The sequence below is a fragment of the Amphiura filiformis genome, chromosome 12, assembly GCF_039555335.1.
Source record: "Amphiura filiformis chromosome 12, Afil_fr2py, whole genome shotgun sequence".
NCBI classification, from domain to species: domain Eukaryota; kingdom Metazoa; phylum Echinodermata; class Ophiuroidea; order Amphilepidida; family Amphiuridae; genus Amphiura; species Amphiura filiformis.
The window spans coordinates 4,577,127-4,584,478 of NC_092639.1; positions in this window are offsets into that span (position 1 = coordinate 4,577,127).

The following is a 7,352-nucleotide window of genomic DNA, read 5'->3' on the forward strand; positions in this document are numbered from 1 at the left end:
AAAAAAGGCTTCATTTCTTGGGGTAAGATCCAGGATTACACAACATCGTGCAGTTTTAATTCCCCCATAAGAGGCAGAGAGAAAGAGCATTTTTAGCAGAAGTATACCTTGTTTCAATTTGGAATCATGAACAATTTATGATCAGAGACATGATATTTTACGACAGCATAATTACTCCATAAATCAAATTCTTTATTTTTAATGCAAGAAGACATATGAATGGTGCTAATTCATAAGACAAATTTGGAGAAAATATTGAAACAAGTCTGGATATATGTTAATACAAATCGAGGGTTGACAAACAGAAGGCCTTAACTCACTTTTGGCCATTTTGAGATTTTGGTACCAAAATAATATGTAATACCCACATATTCTTAAAATCATAAAGCCTTAACTCAATCAACTTCCTATTGCATCTATAGCACAATAATACTTGGTCACATTTCAATGCAAAATATTATTTTACTCATTTTTCTCAAAAAGGCACTTTTTGAGTTAAGGCCTTCTGTTTGTCAACCCTCGAAATTTGAATAATTTTATGCTAAATTTTATAAGGATATTTGCAACTTACTGTGCTGACTGCAGAGAATTGTTGAGCTTGGAAATTTCAGTTCTGTAATGAAAATGAAAGAGAGACATATTGGGCTATTCCTTTTGAGATTCATACACCCAATGGTAGCTACCCATGCTCTTGAAAAGTATTACTATAGAAAAATTATCAAATTCATGGACATCGTGGAACATTCAACTAAGCTTGTTACTCTACAACTAGTCGTGCTAATACATGAGTGTACCAACGCTACTCTACGCGTCCATATTAGCGAGGCTATCTGCGTACAACTGCTTACTACGCACAGCCACGCAAAGAGTATGTTCCACGATGTCCGCGAATTTGATAATTTTTCTATAGAAGGCACTTCACAGGTAAAATAAGAATAGTTTATAGTAAGCAAGTATTCATGAGCATACACAGATCACAAGGGTATCCGATACGATCAGACTAAAGTCGGCAATTGAAAAAGTTCCTAACTTTGTAAGCAAGCAAGTAATGCAGGGAGTTGGGATTTCAAAATCGGTAAGCCTAGGTACTGAGCATGATAGTAATGGTAATAGTTTTTGAATTTCTTACTTTGGACTGAGTGGATTATATATTGTCACATATGAGCTTTTAAGCATATCTTACCTTGCATTGCTGAGTTGAGCATTGAGACGGGATATATCTGCCCTGTGAAGACAAAGAAAATATAAAATGTTAATCACACTACTGAAAATTACAGAACCATTCAAACTTCGCTTTTCTAAATACAGGTTATGCAGTAATAATAATAATATTGTCAAACAGAATTTGAAAACATAAGTGATCATAATATAATGTGTGTCAAGCACAAGTTCGCACATGGTTGGAGCTTTCTGACTTCATCAGTCCTGATGAAGTTAGACTGCATCGGTAATGTCATAACCAACGGCACACTTAGGCCTAAAAACCCGACTTACCCTAAGAATAGACCCGACCCTGATTTTTTTGTTTTGTTAAAAAAAAAAGTTTAAAATAAGACAATTAAATTTAATTAAAAAAAAAAAAAGTTTCAAATCCTTTATCAAACTCAATTTACAGCCTTAAAAGTAAAAAATAAAATAAAATAATAATATCCCTACCTACCTACCCAAATTGTTTTTGTTTTTTTATGTTATGCCAATCAAACAATTTTTAAGACCTTATAGAAATACTATAACTTATTATGAATTCCTGTCTAAAAAGTCTATGTACTGTTGCGTAAAAGTGAACTGCAACACACAAATTTGTTAAATTTGGTTCAACCAGAGGTGACATCACAAACTGACTACTACCCATATTTTTCTGCGGTATACATGTTGGCTCATCAGCAGCTCTAGAAACGGAGGTGATTGATATAGGGAACCAGTTTGGTATGTACTTACTTGTATCTCAAATTCTCTTCATTTAATGATGTGATGGTCTTCCTGTTAGATTCCTTCTCAGCTCTGAAAAATAAAGAGATTTATGATCAATTCACTTGGTCTGGCTGACGTCATACAATGGGAACAGTGTTGCACACCTGTGTGCAGATATGCAGGCTGTGTGTTCCCTATGCCAAAATGATTGGGGTATTCCACTTTAAATCTATACATACACCCCCTATGGCAGACATAACCTTAATCATCCACACAGGGGGTGTGAATTTCAAATGGGGTTACCTGAATGGACGATGCTCACATTGAATGGCCCAATACAAGCATAAAATCAAACTTTGAAGTAAAATTATAGGACAGCAAACCTCTTTCCACCAATTATCAATGTTATAACTTTTAAGTACCCAATGCATTACACAGTCAACAGTAAGGTTGCACAATTCTAAAGCAGTCTCACTGAGTATCTTGCTGTATTCTTGGTGTAATATTCATGCATGGGTCCAAACATTATTTTGAAAATAAAAAGTGGTTTCACAGAAGGGAGAAGGGTTAGTTAAAAGAAAGGTGTGTTGACGCCTCTTCCAGCTGTCACACAACATAGCAACACAGTAGAACATTACAATTCTAGTATTTGGAATTTCTTCTCCAAATATGGCATGTTACACAAAAAGAAGCCTTCGTTGACAAGTCCGTCACAGAACAAATTGGGCTATTCCATTTAAAATCCACACTACCCCTGTGGAAGATTTTGGAAATATCTTCCACAGGGGAATTAAATGAATTTCAAATAGAATGAGCACATTAGGCAGCTCCTGTTGAATTTCATACACCCTCTGAGAAAGATTCAACTTGAATCGTCCACAGAGGGAGGATGAGTTTCAAATTTCATACTCCCCCTGTGGAAGATATTTCCAAAATCTTCCACAGGGGGAGAGTGGATTTTAAATGGAATAGCCCATTGCTTACAGTAGTTTCTTCTGTTCCTCTGGATCAGCCCTGTTGTACTGCTGCATAAGATGGTCTGTTCTTTGTTTCCAACGATTGACATCATAAGCCAGTGATGCTTTCTCTGCAGTCAGGGCATCCCTTTGTGCTGTTAAATCACGGTTTTGTTCCTGAAGAGGCATGATGTCACTCTCTAGTTGATTTATCTGTAGAATCAATTTGTAGAAAAAGTGATCATATGAATGAGTTAACCCTCTCCACGACAAGTTCCGAATTTTCTTTAAAAATTCAAAAATTTGAGTATTGCCCATTTTTATAACCATATTTGTAATCAGCATAAAAAATGCATTAAAGTGAGTACAAACAAGCCCAATGTTGGTTCTGTGGGTTTTGAGATAGCTCTTGAAATTTTTAGAAAATATCTTACAACTTGGATTTTTGTATGTTGATGCAACCTTTCTACTGACAAATTAGATATGATTGTTAACAGCCTCAACACTCAAACACTTTTCAAGTTGTATTTTGATAATCCTGTTTACCTTCGCTTCCATTTGATGTACTTGTTGTCGTAATCTTTCTTTCTCCTCCCTCTGCATGCGATTACTGTCAGACAGGACATTCAGAGTCTCTACCTTTTTCATTAACTCCTGATGCTGAGCAGATGTCTGCATAAGAACCTGAAATTAAAAATGAAATAAAATTCCAATTGTCAAAAAAACACATCAGATGGGTTGTCCCGTAAACCTAACACTACTAATACAAAACAATACAGCACAAAGCGACTGCAAGGCCATGCATCCCATGTGATCCGATTGCGTAATCCTGCCAAATTACATATACGTAGGCCCCGGCAAAAAACACAATTTTTTGAAGTAAAAAACGAGATCCAAAGTATTGAAAAGCGAGAAAAGCAAGATTTCCCCCGGAAAATGGCACAAGAAGCTTTAAAAACGCCCCGAAAATACGAAAATCCGAAAAAAAATGAAAAAATAATTCCATAAAAAGCCCTCTGTTGTTCAGATTCGGTCAATGACAACAGTGAGGATGTGCTTCCTTTACTACCTTGTCGCCAGACGGCAAAAAGTGACAAAAATTTGACCTTGAATTATGTTTTATAGTCAAAATATTCCTATAATTCAATAAATATAACGATATTTGGCCTAAACTTGAACTCATTTGCAATGAAATGTCATTTTTATTAAGTAAAGAATGGCTTTTGCACCTAGCAATGTGGTTGCAATGCTGTTGAATTCTGCACTCTTTTCCGATGTTGAAGTTCATTTCATGGAATTCAACGAACTTTTATGGCATAAAGCGACATTTTTATAGTAAGTATACTGCTTGGAAACTTTCTTAAAAAGCGAGATAATTGGTTAATAGCGAGAATCACGGCGTGAAAAGCGAGATCTCGTTTTTTGCCGGGCCTTAGCAAGAAACTGTTGGCCGAGCAATAGTCACACGTGCGACTTGCTATCCCTGTTCTGCTGGTTGGCACCTGATGGCTTGAATCCTAGGTGCAGAAAACAACAAAATCTTCATCTTCTTTCTTCCTTCCTTCCTTCAACTTAGGAACAAAGCAGTAAGGGAGTTGTGGTTTAAGGTACAAGCCACTGGAATTTGTTACATATAAATGTATCCCCTTTTCTGGAATAATAACCCCCTTCTTCTTCCGAAATAGTGTCAACTTCATTGATGAAGGCTCAGACACGGAGTGTGTGCGGCGGGCTAACTAGTCTAACTTGTTTAGGGCTTCTTTAAAAAGAATAAGGGCATCTTCTACACAATGGACTATTCTATTTGAACACCATACTCCCTTTCAGGAAGCTTTTGGAATTCCAACCAAATTCAAACAGTTTTAACCATTCCAGCTCCAACAATTTTCATCCAAAAATATGTGACTTCTCTCTAGTCCGAAGGGTTACTAGTCCAAAGGTTCTCTAGTCTGAAGGGTCGCTAGTCCGAAAACCAAATTAAGTTCACTAATCCAAATTTCTCTAGTCCAAATATAGAATAAGGGTTAGGGTTAGAGCAAGTGTTAGGGTTAATGTTTGGGTTAGGGTTAGGGAGCCTTAATCGAATTTCGGACTAGAGAACCTTATTCATTATTCGGACTAGCGAACCCTCGGACTAGAGAACCAGATATTCGGACTAGCAAACCTTTTTCAGAATTCGTACTAGCGAATGGTAAATTACATGTTCGGACTATCGAACCTTGGGACTAAGGAGCCTTCAGACTAGGGAACCTTCAGATTAGAGAGTTGTCACCCAAAAATAGTGTAGAAGATATTGCAATTCCAAACAAATTTCCTCAAATGGTGAACAAAATTATGTAAAATAGAACAGGATTTCAAAATTTTCTATAGTTTTCAGTTGAATTTTTAACATACGATGTGCAACATTTTCCACCTGGATGACCCACACAGTGTCATCTTCTGCAAAGTACTGTGAATTTCAAATGAAATATCAAAAAATATGTGCCAATTCCTTTTATTCTACACAATCCACTTAAACTATACAATAATTATCATGCCTAGAAGCGCACCTGTGCTCTCTCCCTCTCTCCAGAGAGGTTCTGTTGAGCCTCTTCCAATTGCTTCTCTGTGTGTTCACATTTCTGCTGCAGCCTTACACTTTCAGCTTGAGACACTTCAAATCGAGATTCAGCAATATCCTTCTCCCTTCTCAGGAACCTGGGGGATATAAAGGTTAACAGGCCATTATGGTGCTGAACACATATGAATTAATAAATCACAGATTTATATAGCACAATTGCGTAAGATCTTTGTCTTCCTTTGGTCAGGAAAAACCTCTTGCAAGTATCATTTGCCCCTCAACATGTTTAAAGCAAAATGTCATATGTAATCTCTTGGCAGTTTTGTTTTAAACATGTTCAAGGGCCTCAAGTACATAGGAGGTTTTTCCTGTCCAATGATGTTGTACTTGACAAAATGCTGCTGATCATGATGGCGTAAGATACACTTTATAAACCATACTAGACCTCTTCTTTTTTCTTTTCTTTTTTTCTTTGAACAAGTTCATCAGGAATGTTGATTTCAACGGTGGATTTTGTTCGTTTCTAACAATTCCTATGTAAAATGATGATTTTAGTGAGGCAGTGTTGAAAGGTCACTAAACTTTGATGCGATCAAGCAAAATGAGTTGGATGTCGGGAATATTGATTTTGAGATATAATCAATCATAGTATTCAACTTCCTTTGTATTCTATTGTTCTGAGCAACACTAAAATGGCCATATCTCTGGAACCACTAATTATGATGGGGTTTTCAGCAAAATAAAGCTCTGAGAATAGCTCATATAATGAGATTGATATGGAGCTGTAGTGGTCAGCGACAACCTTTTAAGTGTGCTGAGGCTTGTGGATCAACGCCTAGGTGTTGTGCCTGTGCGTAGTGCATTATAAATCACTGCGCTTTTCCCCCAACAAGATGGTCTTCTTACACCTATTTTATTCTTCTAAAACAAGTGTTTGAATTAGAGGAAAATCAAAGAATCATGCATATTCTGTCAGTCCAACATCCGGCTATCTCTAGTCTCGGCCCAAACTGCATGTGACTCATGGTTTGTTATGAACGATAGAAACCGGCTGTGAAGGAGGCTACATAGCGATGTTGTGGAGTGACATTCAATTCCGGAAAAAAAGCACTCGACCATGGAATTTAATTTTAAGTTTGTCAGTATATACACGGTAAATCCTGTAAGTTTCTTCCACTCTGTAGACTTAGAAACGGTTGTTTGATTCCATTGACTATTTGCGATCTAAATTTACACAACACCAATGACAGAAATCATCAACAAAAATCAAATCAAGGACTTGTTTTCACTCGACCGTGAGTCGCATCAATAACCGGAACTGACGTGACACGGACCGACAGAATATTGACTGACTTACTTGACAACTTCTAGGAGCTGATCAGATGATTTATTCTTTTCACTCGGTAACACCCCACCATCAGGTACATCTTGTTGCCTGGTCTGTTCATCTATCATACGCTTGCTCAACTAAAAATAACAAATACAAAATGTATTAGGAGATTTAGGACCCAACGTAGCAGCTTCTACTTTTATGAACTACTGATTAGTAAAATCATGAACCAGGGATGTAAATGGGCAACATATCAATTTTCTGAAAATCCATCTGGTCGTTGGACAGGTGGCCAAGGGCTTGCGTGCAGTATTGATATTAGAGGGGGTTTGTCCGGGGAATAGGCTGCAGGGTATCATCCCCCGCCTAACAAAGTTTTTTTGGCTCCTTTTATGACAAATTATCATCATTCCAATTCTGAAAACACCCTTTTTTTTTACATTTCTGGATTTTATTCCAGTACTTTCTGGAATATTTACATCCCTGATGAACTGATGATTACAGTGACCATCACACTTTGTAAGGGTTGTAAGTCATCATAAATGTTTACAACAGAAAATGATGCGACACCAAAAAGAGGTGATTTAAAGTCAAC